The sequence below is a fragment of the Choloepus didactylus genome, chromosome X (assembly GCF_015220235.1).
Source record: "Choloepus didactylus isolate mChoDid1 chromosome X, mChoDid1.pri, whole genome shotgun sequence".
In the NCBI taxonomy this organism is placed as follows: domain Eukaryota; kingdom Metazoa; phylum Chordata; class Mammalia; order Pilosa; family Megalonychidae; genus Choloepus; species Choloepus didactylus.
The window spans coordinates 151,874,464-151,898,250 of NC_051334.1; the positions used below are offsets into that span (position 1 = coordinate 151,874,464).

Here is a 23,787-nt window from a genome sequence, read left to right on the forward strand (position 1 = left end):
AAAATGAAAATGTTGGAGGATTTACACAATGTGACTCCAAGAGTTATTGTAAAGATACAGTAACCAAAGCAGTGTTGTCTTGGTGTAAAGAAAGACAAATAGAATGATGGAACAGAATACAGAGCTCAAAAATAGACCCATGCATATATGGTCAATTGACTGTTGACCAAGTTGCAAAGGGAGTTAAGTGGAGAAATTTTTTTTTAAATAAATGTTGCTGGAATAATTGAATAATAATATGCAAACAAATTAACTTTGGCCCATACCTTGTACCATATACAAACATTAATTAATAATGGGTCATATACCCAATATATACTCAAAACTGTAAATATTCTACAAGAAAATATTGGAGAAAAATATTTGTGACTGTTCATTTCATAAAGATTTAATAGGTACAAATAAGACTAACAGAATTATCCACTAAAGAAAAAAATGAAAAATTGAACTTTAGCAAAATTAAGAATTTCTGCTCTTCAAAAGACACTGTTAAGAGAATCAAAAGAAAAGCCACTGCAAAGAAGATGTATAGATTGAAAATATGCACATGAAAAGATGCTCAACATCATTAGACATGAAAGAAATACAAAATAAAACCACAATGAGTGCTCACTTTGGCAGCACATATACTAAAATTGGAACAATACAAAGTAGATGAGCATGGTCCTTGCACAAGGATGACATGCAAACTCATGAAGCATTCCATACTTTTTTGCATATTATAGACTATATTTAATAGGATTACCTTACCAGCACCACACTAATACTAGGGATAAATAACTGGGGGCTGATAAGAGCTTTAGGGTGTTTGGGGTTTTGATAATTGCTTAAAATTTGAGAGTGATGATGATTGTATACCTAATCGAAGATAATGTGAGACATTGATTGTTTATCTTGGACAGAATATATGTTATGTGAAATTAGGAACCCCCTACTTAATAAGTTAATCCCCTGATCTTGAGGCTTGCTGTAGTGAAACTTATGGCTGTAAAGGGGAGTTTAAGCATACCTATAATTATGCCTAAGTGCCACCTCCAGAGAACTTCTTTGGTTACTAAGATGTGGCCTTTCTCTCTCTAAGCCCAACTCTGCAAATAAATTCATTACCCTCCCCACTGCATGGGACATGACTCACAGGGGAATGAGTCTCCCTGGTGATGTGGGACATGACTCCCAGGAATGAGCCTGGTCCTGGCATTGAGGGATTGGGAATGCATGCTTAACAAAAAGGGGGAAAAGAAAGGTAACAAATAAGGTTTCAGGGTGGCTAAGAGATTTCAAATAGAATCGAGAGGCTATCTCGGATGTTACTCTTATGCAAGCTCCAGCTAGATATTCCAAATACCCACAGTATTCAAGCTCTAACAAATAGTACTTCTGAAAATACTAAAGAATACCTAGGTCCCTATCTGCCGCTCCATAAAAGTTTCACTCACTAAATTTACTTTTCAGAAACTTAAATCCCCCAGAGTGTTCCTACACCAGATAAGTCCCAAAATCCAGAGGCAAAAGCCTCTCCAAGAACATCAACCAGGTACATCCTCCTTCCCCATACTGTCAACACCCCTTTTCAATATGAACAAGTTAGGGTAGTCACTGCCCAGGTGTCCCTGAAGATTGAGACAGTGATCAAACTAGAGAGAGGGGTAGCAACTGACAAGATAGGATTTAAAAAAGGATTATGAATATTGAATCTTTTTATAATTTTTTATAGTTTCTAGGGTACTAAAATAGGCAACAGGAAATAACTGATGTGGTAGGACTGCAACATATAATATGCTTCAAAATTTGCTATGTAGCTACTTTTTAAAACTTTGAAAGTTGTTACATTTCTGTTTATAGGTTATATTTCACAATAAGGAAAGAGCTAAAATTGTGGGACTGTAACCCATAACATTCTTTGAAATTTGCTCTCTAACTATTTGTTAAATTGTACTTTGAAAGTTACCACTTTTCTTTATATATATTTCACAGTAAAATAATGTAAAAAAAAAACACCACAATGAGATACCACTATACACATCTTCATATGACTAAAATGGCAAAGACTCACCTTACCAACAGTGGCAAGGATGTGGAGGAATTGGGAATGCAAAATTGTACATCTTTGGCAAAGAATTGGGAAGTTTCTTATGAAGTTAAACATACATCTACCATATTATCTAACTATTCTATTCTTAGATATTTACTCAAGAGGAATGAAAGCACATGTCCATACATGGATGCTCATAGCAGCTTTTATTTGTAATAGCCAAAGGATGGAAACAACTCAAATGGCCATCAAGAGGTAGACAAATGATCAAACCCTGATATATCTGTACAATGGAATACTAGTGAGCAATAGAAGTGCCGTATTATTATACACACAACAGCATGGATGAATACCAAAATAATATGTTGAGTGAGGCCAAAAAAGTCTACATATTGTATGCTTCCATTTATGTGAAATTCTAGGAAATGCAAACTAAACTTTAGTGACAGAAAGCCCTTCAGTTTTTGTCTTGTGTGGGAGGGAGCAGGGAGGGGCAAGAGGAAACTTCTGAGGTTTATAGATAAGTTCACTATGATGGCTGTGGTGATGGTTTCACAGGTATATACATGTCAAAATGTAACAAATTGTGCACTCTAAATATGTACAGTTTATTATATAATGATTATACCTCAATAAAAATGTTTTTAGAAAATGTCAGTGAAAAATAAAATGTTTTTTGTTTGTCTAATTTCAGTGCTGCAGTTGAATACTGGGAGTAATGAAACAAAGTAACAAGGCTGATAAGACTGAAAAACCAATCTGTCTTCCATTTGTCTTTACTTCAATGCAATCAGAATGGATTAAATTCTGAACACTGAAATTCTTCAATGCTTAAATTTTTATAGACTGATGCTAACATGACCAACAAATTGGGTTTGCTCTTAATGTAACTAGAAGGATTCATGGGCCAATCTGGGCTCAATGACAAAGTACCATGACAGACTGGGTGGATTCAGTGGCATCGGTGAATAACATTTGTCATTCCTACCGTAATAGGCTAGTTGCCTTCGCTTTGTTCTTTAGCTACAGATTTCTCTTATAATCCTGACTATTCATTCTGGCCAAATGTATGTTACTTATTTCAAAGAAGACTACATGAGAGGGTATGGTTGACTCATTGCAAATGTAACCCTACTTTTTAAATAATGCTCAAAGGCCAATTCTCAACAATGGGAGGTTATTGTCCCTTTTGTTTACCACCAATTTTCTATAAGGGCTTTTTAGTAGCATAGTAGATAAAAGTCAACAGTAGACGGGAAACACAAGCATAGTAGTAAAACACTCTAGTAATTAGAGCAAATCTTCTCCTCATTCTGAAGTGTAGTACATCTGAACCAATAGAATTATTTTTGAGAATGGTGTTTACATTACAGTCCTATGGGTACAAACGTGAACTTAGAAAGAAAGGCCCATCTCTGTGCAAATCAGGAAACTAATCTGCCTCAGGTACCAGAAATGTTACCTGGTAACTAATTAAGTGGTTTTAGACTTAACAACTTGGACTAGTAGTTCAGATTTCGAAGTACACATTCCTTGTTCTTGATGCACAAGTTGAAGGGTGTCAAGCTACTAAGGAACATGCAGGTTTGAATCATGTATATATTAAGAAAGCAAATCTAAACACGTATTTATCACCATCTATGTACCAGGTCCTGAAACATACATTATTTCATTTAATGCTCACAATATGTCCTGTGAGAAAGTTTATTATTACCCCTGTTTTTCAAATAAAGGAGTGAGATTCAAAGAGAGATTGAATAAAGTGCCAAAGCCACATAGATACTAAGTGGCAAAGCTAACTCGGAACAATTTTAACACTGAGTCCTAATCACCTTATACTGCATATGATGTTGTAAGTAGCACATTCAAACTCACAGCCTAGTTCTCATTTGTGTAATGTGCATGTAGCTGATGCTAGAACTTCCTGCTTCTCACCTCCCGAATTTCATTCAGCTCGCTGCTGTTTCCATCTGGATTTTCACAGCCAGCCACCAAAACAATGTAAGGGATACGGGGGCTAGGGAAACAATGGACATTTACTCTGTCACTGAGGTCTACAAAAAAGACCCTTAAAATATGCATATATTAACTCATTTTTCTTATATGAGTTTAATGTATTTTTATTCTTCCTTTTGAAGTACTATTTCACTTTATAGTAATTCTTACAGATTCATTCCCACCAGCATCATGTCACTTTGACTCACTGAAAACAATGATATGTTACAGCATATTCTGTGCTTCCAGACAACACAAACAACATCTGTGTCTGCAAGTGGACAAATAGAAGAAAACGTTGGCCTCTCCTGTGTTTAGATCCCTTGCTAAGAGCAGCTGCCTTAAGGAGAATTTTGCAATTATTTAACAATGTTTACAAAGATGAGAGGAATATTATTCATTGGGAAATGGATGTTGGGATATATTACTTTAGCACAGTATCACCCGTTCAGAGGAGACAATCAGATCAAAATTTGGGATCATGTCCTGTTTACAAGGTAGCATTATCATCTCAGGCTAAATAGATTGAGCCTAAATCTGTGATCTACATTATGAATTTTGTGTGTATCACAGTATTCAGAGAAAGGCTTTGAGTTACTAATTAAACACATTTTCTAACTGAATGTTTAATAACATTTTTCTTTATTTTAAGTTTATCAAGTAAAAAATCAGGTAAAGCATGCTTCTCTTTAGCCTTCATGCAATCATTTAGTGCTCACACTGCAGGCAATTTCTGCAAAATGCATTTTCCATAACCTCTTAAAGCTAGAAAGCAAATACAAACAGCAAGAATGACATTAGTGCTTTTGAATTAGAAACTTATATGGCCCAAATCTTTATTAACACTGCCCTAAACATTTAACCTGAACAAGCAATTAACATTTCATGCACTTAAAAAACAATGGGTCGTCTATATATATGAATTCAATCATGTTCATAATACAGATTTTGGAAGGATGTGCAGATCAAACAACATATTTATCAATGAGGATTGCCCAAAGATGTTAATGATATACAGGGCAGATGTAACATGAGTCCATACAATGCTTGTTGTGTAGGTGACTCTATTTGGTACCCAAATCCACCACCTTAGGAAAAAAACAAGCAAATAACTGAAGCATGATTTGACATTATATTAACAAAACAACTGCTTGACTGAATTTTCACTTTCCACAGTTACTTGGCTCTGTCACTGGTTCCGAGGTTTAACCCGGGCATGATTCTGAGGTAGTTCTGTTCCTCTGGTACATCCACTTTTCCATTAACCTCTCCCCACCTCATACTCAGCGTCCATTACTTTCATGGTGTCACTTCTTTGTCCAGGACCGTGTTCCCATTCCTTTATTTTTCCTTTCTTGATCAAACTTCTTTGTTCTGTGGCCAGTTAGCTCAAAGCACAGCACAGTGCTAGCAAATATGATAAATTTAAGTTATTTTTAATGTACTTTCTCTTCCCAAACCCATGACAAATTATATATTATGATTTTTAATAGAGTTGTTTAATTCTTTAAAACAAGGGTGTGACTTGTGATAAGAATTTTGGTATATAGGCAAGTTGGAGAGGGACACGCTTTGGGAAAAGAAGGACCTTGGCACTTGCTTTCATGTACTCAGTCCATAAGTTATTTAATAAGCACTCCTTGAGCACCTACTTTGTGATATGCACTGTGACAGGATTCAGGCACATTAAAAGGTGGAAAAAGATTTACCCTGCCCATGTAGGGCTGATAATCTAGTGCATACATGGAAATGATGACAGGAAAAGAGGTAAGTGCCATGAAAGGGCTAAGGAGTCCCAGGGGAGTGACAGACTGACTCTCCCTGGAAGAATGAAAAATGTTCAAGGCAAGAGGTGATCCTTTAAGTGCCTCTTGAAGGATGAATATGCCTCTGCAAAGGTTAAAAGATAGGGAAGAGAATTTCTAGAGGAGAGAAGCATGTGTGCAAAGGTACAGATGTGTGCAAGGGAATGGTAATTCAAGGACTAGAAAACAAGTTTCCATGTTTGTATTACAGGTGGGGGCTAATAAACTATGATGAAGTCATTTTGCAAAGGACCTAATATGATAACCTAAAACAATTGGACCTTACTTTTCTCAAATTATATCCCAAGCTGCTTACTATTCTTATATACATGTAAGGGCTCCAGAATGATTAATCTAAGCACAAATACCTGAATTTTAATAATTTTTCAGAAGTTTACAAAGCAGCCTAGGAATTCTAAGGCTGTGAGTTCTAATGCAGAATTAAGGCAATCCCATTTATTTAGCAAATATTTATTAAACTGCTAATGTGTCAAGCCCTGCTCCAGATGTTGAGGACAAAGCAATGAACAAAACAGGTAAAAATCCCTGCTGTCACTGAGATCATCTTCTAATTGGAATAAATGTGTAATAATGGTGATCAGACCAATTTCAGTACCAGAACCACATGGATGAAAGAGTAATAATTCAGAGTTCTTCCAGAGCATCAGGTATATCTCAAATATATAAAAATAGTGACACTTAGGAATTTAGCTTCTTGCACTCAACTGAAATCTACTTTGTGAAAACCATGTCAATGGCAGCTGTGCATCCTCCGTTAGGGAAGCTGTGGACCCCAGAAAGCTATGCTGAGATATGCTGCATTTGGCACTTTACAATGTGGCTTGTCACTTTGCTTCAAAAATATTTTTAAGTAAGTACTTGGGATTTTAATGTAATCTTTGTGTGTAAGTGTGCATGTGTGTGTGTGTGTGTATGTGTGTGTTGGGGAGGGTGTTCTTCCAGCCAAACCAGAGCCCACCTGAAACTCTGTAATACTTGCACCATTCAATGAATGGAAAGCTGTGGTAGGGAGGAGGAAGGATATAAGAAAAATTGAAACACTCCACAGGTTACTTATAAAATTCTGAGCGTATAAATTGTTCCACTTAATGCTATATAAATAGAAGTCCACTCTTGCTAAGGTGCCCCATATAAATGCCAAATAATATCTGCAGTAAAAAATTCCAAATCTGGGAAAGGTTATTTAAAACATTCCCCTTGTGAACAGTTTAATTTTAACATTAAGCTACAATTATAGAAAGATAGCTTTCATTTAGCTAGGATATCAATTTTACTCCTTAACCTACCTAAAATTCAAATGAGACTTAAGAAGGGTGTGGAAAGAAAACTAACTACAAAGATTAGTTTGAATTCTAATTATTTATATATGAAATTGAAATACATACCATCTACTGGTATATTAAAATACCTCTAGATTCCAAAGCTACATTTCAATAAAAAGCTCTTTATAATAAGAATTAGTACAGTAAGTTACATATAAAATTGGATGCATTGGCATGGAAGAGTTGGAAAACTATTTGTCATAATTTTTTTCTTTACTACCGCTATTCATTTAAAAGACATACTGGGTTTTTATAAGTAGAAGTAGCAACTCACGTCTACTATACGCTTATCATATGCATTCCCAATGTGATTTCATAAATAAATATTTCAGTAATACAAATAAAGAAAAAACCTTCTTCCACCAAATCGTGGCACCCCACAAGTTTCTTCATGTTAAAAAAAAGAAATATTCTGGTTCTCTTGGTGAGCTGACAGAAAACTACTTAGATGCATTAGTGTGGGGTGACTAGGGTACAAGTAAAGCAATTGGAAGAGGTAATTTAATAAAAGCACTTCCCACTACTTTCAAGCATTAATGTACTTCTCTCCCCTAAAGTGAGCAATTATTTCTTACTTGCCAGCAATATAATGATGAACACATGCCATACACCAAAAGCAATGTGTCTTAATAATAAAAATATTAATACATATAAGTACATATAAGCATATGTGCCCAAAACTCACACATTGTGAGCTTTGGCCATAACTTAATTGATGCTTTATGCAACATAAAAGACTGGCTCCACTGGAATGTTCCCTAAAACTAAGGGTCATGCTCCAGCCTGGACTAAAGGGTACAAATTAATGGCAGCTCTCTGAAGTAGAGGATGACTTGCAATCTTACCATAGAAAAGGGCAAGGAAAACAGGCATATGCTTTTAACTTCTCACCTCTTCCTAACCACTGGCTGATCCCTACCAAAATAATAATAATGATAATAATCATAATAATAATAATATTTATTCTAATGCTTACCATATGGCTAACACTGTGCTATGCATTTCATAAGTTATATATTTAATCCTAACAATAACTCTCTGAGGCAGTTATTATCATTACCCTGAATCAACATATTAAGAAACTGACTTTGAAGATGTTATAATACTTTCCCATAGTCACATATGCTAGTAAGAGATGAAGTTAAATTTCAATTCCCAATCTGTCTGTCTTGGCATCTTTTCCTTCTAACTAATACTGTAGTGGCAGAAATGCTTTGCAATCACTTTGTTAAGCATAAAGTTAACTTGCACATACACGTGTGTGTGGCTGGTTGTGGTGATGAAGGAGACCATAATCTAACATGGTCTCTAATTTCAAGGAACTTAATTTCTAGATATGGAAACAAGGCATATTCACACATACATGGTAGAGTATATAGCCATAGTCTAATGAGTGATTCAGGCAATAAATATTAGCAGTTCAGAGGAGAAGGGAGATCAGTATTGGAAAAAAGGAGTCAGAGACATTGCATGGAGGTGGTAGATAAATCTAGGCTTCAATGAAGGATAAGATTTGCATGAGGAAAGAGGGGAGAGTCTAGACCCTGATTAGGTGTTCCAGTTCTGTATATCCAGATGTTCATTTGATATCTAACTTGGATGTTTCAGAGGCATCCCAACTTCAAAAACACATATCCAAAGCTGATTATCAATATCATTACCTCAAAACCTGATCAATATCATTACCTCCAAACCTGATCTTCCTCTTGGCATCACCTTTCAGTGAATGGAAACACCATCCACTCAGTTGCACAGAAGCCTAGGAGTCATTCCCCCATTATTAACACATCAAACCCCATCATTTTTTTTTAAATTTAATTTTATTGAGATTGTTCATATACAATGCAATTATACAAAGATACAAAGTGCACAATCAATTGCCCATGGTACCATAATACAGCTGTGCATCCATCACAATTAATTTTTTTTCAATTTTTAGAACATTTTCATTACTCCAGAAAAGAAATAAAGACAAAAAAAGAAAACTCAAATCCTCCCATACTCCCAACCACCCCCCTCCTTTATTGACTCATAGTAAAGGTATAGTACCTTTGTTACTATTGGTGAAAGAATGTTAAAATACTATTAACTGCAGTACATAGTTTGCAATAGTTATATATTTTCCACTATATATCCCTCTATTATTAACTTCTAGTTACAGTGTCATACATTTGTTTTAGCTCATGAGAGAAATTTCTAATGTTTGTACAGTTAATCACAGATTGTACACTGCAAGATTTACTGTTTTATACATTCCCATATTTTAACCTCCAACTTTCCTTCTGGTGACATATGTGACTCTGAGCTTACCTTTTCCAACACATTCATGCACCATTCAGCACTGTTAGCTATTCTCACAATAACATGCTACCATCACCTCTGTCCATATCCAAACACTTAAGTTCAACCTACTTTAACATTCTGCTCATAATAAGCAACCGCTCCACATTCTTTAGCCTCGTTATACATTCTGGTAACATACATTTCATGTCTATTAGTACACATATTATAATTAGTTCATATCAGTGAGACCATGCAATATTTGTCCTTATGTGTCTGACTTATTTCACTCAGTGTAGTGCCTTCAAGGTTTCTTCATCAATCTGTTTTTTTTTTAATGATGGTTTCTTCAGCCACCATACTTTCCATTCTAAGTAAACAATCGATGGTTCCCTGTATTGTCATATAATTATGTATTCAGCACCATCACCACTATCTATATAAGGACATCTCCATTTCTTCCACAAAGGAGGAAGAGTCTAAGAAGGTAGAGAGACAAAGGAAAGAGAAAAAGAAAGAAAAAAAAAAACATGACAGCTAAAAAGCAACAAAAGGAAAGACAGAGTTAACCTAAGTAGAATAAAAGAGTCAGACAACATCACCAATGCCAAGAGTCCTATATCCCTCCCTTATGTCCCCCTCTTAAAGGCATTTAGCTTTGGTATATTGCCTTTGTAACAGTAAAGGAAACATAATGCAATGTTTCTGTTAACTATATTCTCTAGTTTGCATTGATTGTATTTTTCCCCAGTACCACCCTATTTTTAACACCTTGCAAGGTTGACATTCATTTGTTCTCTCTCATGTAAAAACATATTTGTACATTCTATCACAATTGTTGAACACTCTAGGCTTCACTGAGTTATACAGACCCAGACTTTATCTTTCCTTTTTCCTTCTGGTGTCTCACATGCTTCCAACCTTCCTCTTTCAAACTCTTTCAATCTTTGCTCAGTGTACTTACATTGCTGTGCTACCATCACCCAAAATTGTGTTCCAAACCTCTCACTCCTGTCTCTTCCTATCTGTCTGTAGTGCTTCCTTTAGTATTTCCTATAGCGCAGGTATCTTGTTCACAAACTCTCTCACTGTCTGTTTGTCAGAGAATATTTTAAACTCTCCCTCATATTTGAAGGAAAGTTTTGCCGGATGAAGGATTCTTGTTTGTTGGCTTTCCTCTTTCATTATCTTAAATATATCACACCACTTCCTTCTTGCCTCCATGGTTTCTACTGAGAAATCCACACATAGTCTTATCAAGCTTCCTTTGTATGTGATGGATTGCTTTTCTCTCACTGCTTTCAGGATTCTCTCTTTGTCTTTGACATTTGATAATCTGATTATTAAGTGTCTTGGCATAGGTCTATTACTATCTATTCTGCTTGGTGTATGCTGTGCTTCTTGGATCTGTAATTTTGTCTTTCATAAGAGATGTGAAATTTCCATTGATTATTTCCTCTATTATTGCTTCTGCCCCTTTTCCCTTCTCTTCTCCTTCTGGGACACCCAAGACATGTACTTTCCTATGTTTTGTGTTGTCATTCAATTCCTGGAGAGGTTGCTCATATTTTTCTATTCTTTTCTCCATCTGCTCCTTTGTGTGTAGAAGACACCTGAAAGGTGTCGTCTTCTCCAGTTCCTGAGTGTTTTCCTCTGCCTCTTGAGATCTGCTGTTGTATGTCTCCATGGTGTTTTTCATCTCTTTTGTTGTGCCTTTCATTTCCATACATTCTGCCAGTTATTGTTTTCAAATTTTTGATTTCTACCTTATTTTCATCCAGTGTTTTCTTTATAGCCTTTGTCTCTTTTGTTATATCTTCTCTGAACTCATTGATTTGGTTTTTGATTTGATTTAGCATATTTCTTTGGAAATCTTTAATGGATTGCTTCATTAAAGTGAAAAAATATCTCAACTGTATCTTGATTGAGAGGTCAGTTTGTACCTTTACCTGGGCCATATCTTTATTTTTCCTAGTATAGATTGTAATTTCTGTTGTTGAGGCATCTGGTTTCTTTGGTTACCCCAGTGAGATTTTCCCAGACCAGAACAAGTTCAGGTCTCAGAATAGGGTTATATTCAGGGTGTATCTTAGAATGACAGACTCTCCTGTGAAGTCTGCAGTCACTTTGCTTTTCCTAACCTTCCCAGCAGGTCAAGCCTCTCTGCCTGTCACTCTCAACTAGTCTAAGGTGATGTGATCCCTTCAGTGTCTGTTTTCCCCCAGGCTCTGGGGTCTTGTTCTGAAGGGGAAGTTGGGCCCCACCTCCTTACTCTTAGGGAAGATACACCCCCTAAGGAGTTATCATTCGCATTTGGATTGTCTCTCTGACTCTGTTATCTCCACCCATTTCTGGTCAGAGCACTGAGTACTGAAAATGGCTGAGGCTCTGTCCCCTGAAAATGGCTGCAGCTGTCTCCTTTGAGCCCCTCAGGTTGAGAGAGAGAAAAAGGGACAGAAAGCCCCCTTTTAGAGCCAGTATATGGCCCCCCCCAGCTTCACTCATCAGGCAGAGGTAACACTTGGCCTTCTGGGCTCCCCCTCCTGGGAGAGATGAGTCTTCTGGTTCTTTAAGGTCAGTCGTCACTAAAAGTCTCTGTCTGCTTGTTGGGAGTTTGTAGCTTGTATTCAGCAGTCTATGTTTGTTAATTAAAACCCCAGTTGGAGCTCGGTTGAACTATATTCACTTGCTGGTAGTGTGCTCCTCTCTATTACAGCAAGGTTTTGCAGCTAAGCCAGCCTTTGGGGGAGGGGACTCCTGGTGCAGTTCTGCAGTTTTTACTTACAAATTTTATGCTTTGATTTCAGGCATTCCTCCCAGTCCAGGTTGGTGTATGATGTGTGGACAGTCATGGTTGTCCCCCAGCAGTTATTCCAAATTATTTACTAGTTGTTCCTGGTTGTTCATTAGTTGTTCCAGGGGACTAACTAAATTTTACTCCTCTGTATGCCACCATCTTGCCATCCCTCCCATCATTTTTATATCCTAAATATACCTCACATCTGCTCAGTTCTTTCCAATTCCACTTCCAATAAAATCTAGACTAGATGTATGCAATAGCCCAATTGGTCTCCTTTATCTAATGTTGTTCCCCTTGAATCCATTTTCTGCACCATCACCAGAGATATTATAAAACTAATCACACTACCCCCTTCATTACTTCCCCATCATATTTAGGATAAATACCAAAATCCTTACTCTTCAAAGCCCTACATGATCTTGCTCCTTATCTGCTTTTCCATCCTCAACTATTGTCACTTTTACTCTCTTGCTCCAGTAACAATGTATTTTTTCCATTTTCTTAAACATATCCTGATATTCTTGATATTACCAGTTTAATAGGTTGGTATTTGTGACTAACAGTTTAGTAGGCTAAGCCTTCAATCTTGGGGCTTGTCCTTATGATGCTTGTTACTGCAATGGAGAGAGGCTAAGCCTACTTATAATTTTACCTAAGGGTCACCCTCAGAGAACCTCTTTTGCTGCTCAGATGTGACCTCTCTCTCTAAGCCAACTTGGCAGGTAGACTTGCTGCCTTCCCCTCCATGTGGGACGTAGCTCCCAGGTGCATAAATCTTCCTGGCAATGTGGGACATAACTCCTGGGGATGAGCCTAGACCTGGCATTGTAGGATTGAGAGATCATTCTTGACAAAAAGTGGGGGGGGGAGAGAAATGAAATAAAATAAAGTTTCAGTTCCTGAGAGATTTCAAATGGAGTTAAGAGGTCATTCTGGAGGTCATTCTTATGCATTATATAGATATCCCTTTTTAGTTTTTAGCTTATTAAAATAGCTAGAAGGAAATACCAGAAACTATTGAACTGCAATGCAGTAGCATGGATACTTGAAGACAACTGTATAACTATATAGCTTATATGGTGTGACCACTTGTGAAAACACACTCCCTTTATCCAGTGTATGGGCACATGAGTAGAAAAATGGGGACAAAAAACAAATGAATAAAACGGGGTTATGGGGGTTATGGGATGTTGTGGTTTTTCTTTTTTCTTTTTCTTTTTCTTTTTTCTTTTTTTTGGAGTAATGAAATTGTTCAAAAATTGATTGTGGTGATGAATGCACAACTATTTGATGATATTGGGAACAACTGTGCACTTTGGGTGATTGTATGGTATGTGCATATATCTCAATAAAATTGTATTAAAAAGGGAAAAATCAGTAGTGTTTCTATACACTAGTAATAATCACCTGAGAGAAAGCAAGGAAAAAAATTGCATTTACAATAGGAACTAAAATAATCAAATATCGAGGAAGAAATTTAGTCAAGGATGTAAAGGACATTTACAAAAAAACTACAAAACTTTGCTAAAAGAAATCAAAGAAGACATAAATGAATGGAAGGATATTCCATGCTCCTATATTGGAAGACTAAATATTATTAAGATGTCAATTCTACCTAAGATGGTTTACAGATTCAAGAAGACCCCAATCAAATTTCCAACAGCCTTCTTTGCAGAAATGGAAAACTAAGCTAGTTATCATATTTATTTGGAAGGGTGAAGGACCCCAAATAGCCAAAAAATCTTAAAAAAGAAGAACAATGCTGCAGTACTCGTACTTCCTGACTTTAAAGCATATAACAAAGGTACAGTGGTCAAAACAGGATTGTACTGTCACAAGGATAAACATATAGACAAACGGAATTGAACTGCACCTTCAGAAACAGACTCTCACTTCATGGTCAATTGTTTTTTCTCAAGGCTGCCAATTCCACTCAATTGGGAAAAAATAGTCTCTTCATCAAATTTTGCAGGGAGAACTGGATAGCCATATTCAAAAGAATGAAGGAGGACCCCTATCACACACCATATACAAAAAATAACTCAAAATGGGTCAAAGACCTAAATGTAAGAACAAAGAATATAAAATTCCTAGAAGAAAATGTAGGGAAACATCTTCAGGATCATGTGTTAGGCAATGGTTTCTTAGACTTTACATACAAAGCACAACCAACAAAAGAAAAATAGATAAATGGGAATTCATCAAATTAAAAACTTTTGTGCATCAAATGGCTTTATCATGAAAATGAAAAGACAATCTACTCAGTGGAAGAAAATATTTGGAAACCACATATCCAATGAAGTTTCTATATCCAGAATACATAAAGACATCCTACAATACAACATAAGGCAAATAAAAGACAAACAACCCAGTTAAAAAATGGGCAAAACAGTTGAATAGACCTTTCTTTAAAGGGGATATACAAATGTCTAAAAAGTGCATGAAAAGATGTTCAAGATCACTAGCTATGAGGGAAATTGCAAATCAAAACCACAATGAAATATCATGTCACGCAAACTAGAATGGCTTTTATTTTAAAAATGGAAAATTAAAGGTGTTGGAGAGGATGTGGAGCAATAGGAACACTCATTCGTTGGTGGTGGGAATGTAAAATGGTGCAGCTGCTGTGGAAGACAGTTTGCCAATTCTCCAGAAAGCTAAGTATAGAATTACCATATGACCCAGCAATCCCACTACTAGGTACATACCCCAAAGAATTGAAAGCAGGGATTCAAATAGATATTTGCACACCAATTATATTTCAGCATTATTCACAATTACTGAAAGATGGAAGCAACCCAGTGTCCATCATCCAATGAATGGATTAAGAAAAAATGTGTTATATACATACAATGGAATATTATTCAGCATTTAAAAGGAATGAAATTCTGGGTCATGCAACAGCATGGATGAACCTTAAATACATTATATTGAGTGAAATAAGCCATACACACAAGTACAAATATTGTTTGATCTCAATGATATGAAATATTTAGAATAAGCAAACTCATAAAGTTAGAATCTAGAATATAGGTTACCAGGGCCTGGGTTGGGAGTAGGGAAAGGGGAGTTAAGGTTTAATTTGTACAAAATTTCTATGTGGCTTAATTGTAAGGTTTTGGAAATGGATAGTGGTGATGGTAGAACAACATTGTGAGTGTACTTAACAGAACTGAATTATATATATGAATGTGGTTAAAAGAAGAAATTTTAGATTGTATATATGCTACTAGAATATGATATAAAGATAAAACATAGGACTGTATAACACAAAAAATCTAAGAATAAGTTTATCTTTGTTGATGTTAAAAAATTTGATCAAGTTTAAATTTTCAAAGTTTGGCATGGGAATACCCAATTGGATGAATCAAAGCTTAAATAATTAATTACCTCAGTTTTATGTATAATTCAGGTGAAACTTGGTTTTTATCTTGAGTTCTCTGCATTGCTCATCTTCTTATTTTAGTTTGTCTATTTTGGATGGCAATTGTTTGCTCTTTTTTTTTCAGCTACATCCTAGGTTCTAGATTGTGCTGATTTGAATCTATTATGTACCCCAGAAAAGCCATGTTCTTTTAATCAAATCTTGTGGGGGCAGACTTATTGTGGGTGGGATCTTTTGATTAGGTTGTTTCCATGGAGATGTGACCCTGTCAATTCAAGGTAGGTCTTGATTAGTTTACTGGAGTCCTTAGAAAGATCAGGGGCTGACACAGGCCCAGACACTTGGTGATGAGGACAGACAGAAAGACTCTGGAGATGCTAAACTAAGAGATGAAGCCCAGAGTTTGTCCCAGAGAAGCTAAGTGAGAACCCAGAGACACTTAGAGAGAAATGCCTTGGGAAAAACAAGCAAGGATGCACAGGAGCTGAGAGAGAGAAGCTAAGAGAAGCCCAGAGACATTTTGGAGAAAGCAATGCAACCTGGGAACAAAAGACCAGCAGACACCAGCCACATGCCTTTTCAGCTGACAGAGGTGTTCTAGACAACATTGGCCTTTCTTCAGTGAAGGTTTCCTCTTGTTGATGCCTTAATTTGAACATTTTCATGGACTTAGAACTGTAAATTTGTAACCTAATAAATCCCCATCGAAAAAGCCAATCTATTTCTGGTATCTTGCATTCTGGCAGCTTTAGTAAACCAGAACATAGATCATTTACTTAACTTGTTTTGGTTTGCTTCTTTATTCCTCTTATTTGCACACGTTGTTTCTTCTAAATATCTTTCTTACATGCTCCACTTTTTCACGATAAGGGTTTCCAAGCTATTCCATAAACTTTAGATGAAGAAAATTTGAGAGGTCAGTCTAATAAAAGGGAACGGCAATTCCTAAAATAACATCTGTACAGGATAAATCAAATTTGAGAACTAGAAATTTTCTCCACTAAGGCAAACCCATGGTCTCTTCAGTCTTGGACCCTGACTCTAAGAATGGAATCTAGTACTTTGTTGAGAATGGTCTTCATGAAATCTTTGAAATATGAGACTGAAGTCAATATGTGCTTCTTCTATAGCTATGTAAGATTTTCATAACTTGCTCTCCCCTCTCCAATCTGTCCTACACATCAATACCATACTTATCTTCTTAAAATGTCCTTCGATGATTGTGTTATATACTCTTGCTTTGCAACTGTCAATGGTTTTCCATTTTTCAATATATTCAATTCAAATATTTGTTCTGATTTTCAGGGTCTTTTGATAATCTGGCCCTACCCATCCTAGCCAATCTTATTTTCTAATGATCTCAAACATATATTCCATGCCAATCAAGCTGGCCTCCCTGTTGTACCATAAAAATACCATATTTCTTCTTTGCCATTTTTGGAATTGTTTTCAATTTGAATAGATTTCCTTTATTCACTCTGTCTTTATAAATCCTGTCTTTTGAGGTATAGGTCAAGTTCCAATTCCTCCATGAAGACCTTCCCAAAGTATTTCTTTAATTGATCTCTCCCTTTTCTAGGCTCCTAAAATACTGACCACCTCCCAATATGACATTTGAGTAAATATAGCTTGCACCATTCACTCCTCTCTGGCTCTTACTAAATCTGCCTACGTCTTCCAAACTGTGGTCACACATTCATCGTGTTTGCTCCTTGTGTACCCAGTTGTTGCTCAAGTTTCACCTACACATTGATATCTTACAAATACATTAAGTCTTTCATATGTGTGCACCTTTCCTCCCACACTCAATCCTAAATTCTAGACTGCTTGATTCCTCAAGTTAGAATCATATGCTTGTTTCCTTTGTATTCTGCCACAGGACCATTGTGAGGGTCCTGAACACAGTGGAGGCTCGGTAAATTGTTATATTGACACCCAAAACAAAACTGAAAGAAATCTTCTAGAATTAACCCTCAAATACCCACAAGATGCCCAAGGAAGTTCAACAGAAGAATAGGTAAGATTGAGGAGCAGAGCTTATTAAAATGATGCAGGCCCATGATACAATTTATTCTAGACTGGATTTTTCTGTAGGCATTGGGCATGTGCTAATTCTATCAGCTGCTTTAATTGTGTAGATATTAAACAACATGGGGGCATCAAACAGTCCTTTAGAGTTATGAGAAGTATATGTTATGAATAGAAACAAGGAAGGATGAAAACCAAGCATGTGGTGACTGGCAGTCTCAGCAGCAGGTATTTTGACTGAGAACAGACCCCAAGATCTACTGGAAAATGCAAAAATGGAGTAGCCAAAAGCTGTCACAGAAGAAGCCTTCAAAACTCAATCCAAATCAAAGAGAGCTACAGACTTTCATGGAGGCTTTTAAAAGGAAAATGTTAAGTTTGTCTGAATTGTAAAAGAATCCATATGAAGATATATTTTTCCTTAAAGAAATCAAGCCAAACACAAAAGAATAAAAAATCAACAATGACTATGATAACATTTCAACAGAAACTAAAGTCCAGTGATGGAGGGTTGACAGCCAAACCTTTTTTTAAAGTAGTGGTTACCAGGAAAGAAGATGATGGGATGTAAGAATTCACCACCTGGAAAAGGGAGTTGCCTGGGGAGTGACAGCTGCCATAGGAAAAGTAGAACAAACACACCTGCTGTCATGCACACCTGTTCTTTTTAGGGAGAGGAATCATGAGGCTGAAATAGCAGAAACACCAAAGAACAGGATGGGATGCCTCTTGTGACTCTTAAATATTATTCCTTATCCCTCTGGAGTTATTTCCTTGGGAAGAATGGCTACAGAATAGCCACAGATTTCACCCAAGTCAGTCAAATTCCATAGTTCAATTCCATGGTTTTCTGGCAGATGGAAGGAAATCCCTTAAAGACTTGAGCAGAGGAGGGGAGGCAAATATTTTCCATGAAAATACACTGGATATGGAAGAGAGGATAATTTATTATGCGCTATATTAAAACATTACCTAAAGGTGTTAGGTCTCAGGTGGCATGAGACATAGGGGACTGGTGAGGTAGACAGAGGTTGGGGTGGGGTAGGAAGATACCTCTCACACACACACACATACACACAAACACACACACACTTGCCAAAAGGCCCTTCATCACCACAGAAAGTATTTGGCCTTTAAGTATGGAAAGTCACTTGTGAACATGCCATAATTTCTGGCTCCATAAAGTTGCTACCCAGTCAATGATGCTTGCAAAAGTTGAATTCTAAGCTTCCACAGTAACCCAGAGAATACTGCAGCTCCATGAAAATAAATCAAGTGAAAAGGGCAAGATAGCTCTGTAACAGATTAGCTATACTAGCTTTGTAAACCCTCACAATGCCCTACAGGAAAGCCTGCCTCCAGCAGATAAGCCAAAGTAGAGTTCATTATCAGTGACAATATTTTGTCCTGCCTTGTTAAAAAGATGATATAGTAAGGAATAGAACTAATTGAGGTAGTGACAATCATGAGATATGAGGAATTTTAAATTTAACTTGTGTATAACTGAAAAATGGGCTCTAAAACAAAATTATCCAGTATTTTTGAGCTCTTACTAGGTATTCTATGTTTGATATTGTGAGGAACATAAGAGACCCCTAAATCAATATAATTAAAAGTATTTGCAGTCCCTGTCCTCAAGGAATTTACCATTTCATTGGGGAAACAAGCTTTACAATCAATGCTTAACCTAATAAATAGTCAACTGTACGACTGTGAATGTCAGACAATAAACACTAGGAGTTCACAGAAGGCAGTGTGAGCAATATATGCGGAAGTCATCAAGGAAGACTTTATCAAAGCTGGGAAGCTTCAGGGATAGATAGGATTTGTAAATGCTAGAAAGAATGCCAGAAAGACTTTTTAACAAAGACTCAAGGGAAATACTGGGTTCCAAATATGACCCACAGCATGAGACAGTCACTATGTTTACTCTTCAGCATAAAAATCAGTGTAGATAATTTTATTAACATGGAAATTAAAGTCTCTAGAGATTAAAGTGAAATAAATCATTACAATTCATTTGATTTTTCTCCTAAGCTTGCATATGATACAAACAGAAAAATATATTTTTAAATTTTGACCTTAATTAAACTTCAGGCATCTCTGCATATTCAGGTTTAAGATCACAATTAGGGCTAGAGTAAAAATCCCAAGTGGTGCCTTTGAATGGGTTCCATAATAAAGTCACTATATTTAGTGAATTTACATTCAAATCAACCATAAATTCTATTTAATTATAATCGCAGTAATAATTGTAAAAACAAGTCCTCCAACTCTATAGCTCTAGCTCTTTTTTTTCATGGTTAATATATTTTAAATGCAATTTTATTGAGGTATATTCGCACCATATAATCCATCCAAAGTATGCAATCAATGGCTTACAGTATCATTATATAGTTGTGCATTCATTACCACAATCAATTTTTGAACATATTCATTACTCCAAAAAAAAAGTAAAAATAAAAAGAACACCCAAAACATCCCATGCCCCATATCTGCCCCCCTATTATTTATTTATTGTTTGTTTTTATTTTATTACTCATCTGCCCATATACTGGATAAAGGGAGTGTCAGTCACAAGGTTTTCACAATCACACGGTCACATGATAAAAGCTATATAGTTATACAATCATCATCAAGAATCAAGTATACTGGATTACAGTTCCACAGATTCAGGTGTTTCCTTCTATATAGCTCTAACTCTTGATTACCCCTGTGGTAGCAGTACAGAAAATTAACCTCTGATTTTCATAGAGTACTACTCCCAGATTTTTATTCTGGGGCAGCAGTATTAACCAGTCTGTATTTGCCACTTCCTTTGGCTTTCCACTATCCACACTCTTAAGAAGATGTTAATAAGCAGTGAAATGGCCAAAAGGCCAACAGCCAAAGGAAGAAAGGCACAAAATCCACCAAATGCAAAGCCCTCTTTCAATAACCCAACGTTGCCCACATTCAATTCACCAAATAGAACATGTTCATTAACTCAAAGAGGACAAAGGAATCTACAAACTCATCAAAGGTGATTAAAACAGTCTTGGGTGATTTCTCAATGTAAAGACAATATTGAATTCAATACTTCAAAGGGTACATAAAAGAGAGATTAGATATTATCTGTTGTTAATTTTTTGAAAAGTTGGTTAAAATCCTCATTAATGTTCTATAAATTCGGTATTTAAAAAATAGGCTTTGTTAGAAATTTATTAGCAAAAAATGTGTATAAAGCAAATTAATAGCACAATTAAAAATTAGAAAAAGATTAATCTATTTAAAAATAAACTTTTAAAAGCACTTTAAAGGCATGCATTTACATTTGAATAATTGGTAATCATTCTTATCTGTTCGTTAAAGTAGGCAACAAAGGTTCTCTATTTGGCTATGCTTTACTAGGTTTAAGTCACTCTCCATTTTAAAATCATTTTAGCAAGCTTTATTTATACTTTTTATATAAATACATAATACCAAATATACTCTTTTGCACAATATATTTTTTCACATAAGCATTTTCCCAGTTTATCTCATTATTATAAAAAGTATATTTGCACATGGTAAATATTTCCAATAGTACAAAAAATAGAAATAAGTGAGTCTCCCTTCTATCCCAGTACCCAAATGCTACCCTCAGAGGTAACAATATGTTTGTGAATCTTTTATTCATATACTTGGATATCTGAGTGTGCATGAAACTTTGCATATGTGTGTTCAAGTTATGTGTGTATATTTGTGTATATGTATAATATATTTGTATTAGTTAGGGTTCTCAAAAGAAATAAAACCAAAAGAATATATATTTATGTGTGTATCTGTGTATATATATATGTGTGTGTGTGTGTGTGTGTGTGTGTAGAGAGAGAGAGAGGACAAAAGGATTTATTATAGGAATTGGCTCATGTGACCATGGGGATTGGCAAGCCTGAATTCTGTAGGCAGGCTACAAGCTGGGAACTCTGATGAAGTTTTCAATGAATTCCCCAGGAGAAGCTGGCTGGCTAAAGTAGAGATAGTTTCTTCTTTCTGACTGCTAAAATCATCAGTTCTCCCTTTAAGGCCTTTGACGGATTGGATGAAACTTCTCTCATTGCTGAAGGCACTCTCCTTTGTTGATTGTAGATGTGATCAGTCATAGAAGCAATCTACTGACTAATCATTTAAATCCATGAAATATCCTCACAGTAAAATTAAGGCCAGTGCTTGCTTCACCAAACAACTGGATAACATAACCTAGTCAAGTCAACACATGAAATTAACAATCACAATTTTTAAATGAAATTTGGGAGCTTATGACATGGATTATTCTATAGCTTGTTTATCTTGTTTAACATTATATATCTTGGGGATACATTTATCTACATTTTAAAATGGCTGCATAGTATTTCATTATACAGAATAATGGATTTTTAACCAATACCTTACTGACAGAGATTTATGATGTTTCCATTTTTTTTTGTCAGTTATTACTACAGTTGTCCTCCAAAGTGATTGCACAGAATTCCGTAAGAGTGCTTGCTTCTCTGTATTTTAAAGTCATAAAATTGCAATGTTTACTAATGTATTCAAACAATCAGTTCAGTTTCTTCCCAACTGGTTTAAATTACTGAGGGCTTGCTATACTAATCCTTTCCTTTGATTTTGAAGGTGCTACTATCATCACCGCCATGTATATATTGCATGTCATAATTTTCCCTGTTTGTTCAAGTTCTCAGCTCATTTATACTGTGTATTTGGCACTACAGGGAGGGAAGTAAGTGGGAAATGGTATATGTTCTTGCTTTTTTATTTTTTTTTTTGTCTCTTGCCTGTCTAGTTTGTGAGGATCTGCTTTCTTAGTGTGTTCAGTAGTAGAAACAATAATGGCCGAAGAGATAGGAAATCAATAGTGTAGCTGAACAGAGAGTCAGTCCAGAAAAGGATTTGAGCAGTTTAAACACAAGGGCTATAAGGCAATTAAATGCAATTGAATTTTGCATAGTCAACTCTTTCATCTCTCCCTGAAAAGACTGGCATGTCCAATGGAAGAAAATGTAGGCTTATAACAGGTTTATGAGGTAAAGAGAACATGACCACAATAATTCTTTTGAAAGACTATATTTTAAATGTTTGCCTATATGTTAAACAAGGGTGTTTAATTGCACATGTCATTTACTGAAGCATTGCCACATGTTGTTCCATTGTGAACCGAGGGGAAATAATAACTGAGCAGAGTCAGAGTGCAATGCAATCTACCTGGGAATAAAATACTCTCTTATAACTGTTGGACAATTCAGAGGATTACATTAATGCTTTGGGGCACCGTTTAGACAGTGCTTCACAGTAAACTGAGAATATTTGAAAAAGAAAAAGTAACAGTGGAATTAATTATGTAGACAGATCATTTCTCTCTATTTCCCCATCTGTAAAACTAGGTCATTGTATTAGAAGAGTTCCAATAGCACTTTCACTTCTATGATTCTGATATCATGGACATATTCAATAAGCATATTTTACAGCCATAAAATATCCTGTGGTCAGAAACATTAAAATTTTCACTTTCAGATTTGTCTTAAGTTGATTGATATAATTTTTTCTATCAAAGATAAGTCTGGGATGACCTTGCTGCTGTATGCCTGGCTAACTCTTATTTTCAAACTTAAATCAGATGTCATATCTTCCAGGAAATTTTCCCTGGACTTTCCAACACTAAATTTGAGTTAAGATGCAATTCTTACTGTTCTTATTACACTATAATTTTCATTACCTGTGGTTTTTCAATCTTCTATATTTGATTATAATAAACTCCTTAGCAGCAGTGACTAGGTCTTTGTATTCCTAATACTTAGCACAATATCATGCATAGCAGAGTCAACAAGTGCTTTCTGAATTAATTAAAGCAATTCAAGTTACTCTTGTCAATTATTTTTATGATTCAAAGTTCTGAGCTTGCTACAACATCGCTGGTATGAGAAACTACCTATTTATATTCTTAAACATCTCATGGGTATTCCAAATGAAAAAGTTTAAAATAGATTTCTTGATTTACATCTTGAAACCCATTCCTTCCTCAGTCTTTCCCTCATCAGTTGCTCAAGCAAGAAACTTGTGACTCATTCTTGCTTCTCCCTCTTGCTCCCCACTCAAATATA

At 35.8% G+C, this 23,787-nt stretch overlaps 1 protein-coding gene and 1 non-coding gene across 2 annotated transcripts in view; one reads left to right on the top strand and one right to left on the bottom strand.

Annotated features, from left to right (window-relative positions):
- The window catches only part of LOC119522743 (teneurin-1-like), a 109,783-nt gene that overhangs the window by 41,290 nt on the left and 44,706 nt on the right, over window positions 1-23,787 (bottom strand). The window lies entirely within an intron of this gene.
- Window positions 606-712, top strand: LOC119523942. The gene has a single exon (XR_005214742.1). It is a non-coding gene; the product is annotated as a U6 spliceosomal RNA (small nuclear RNA).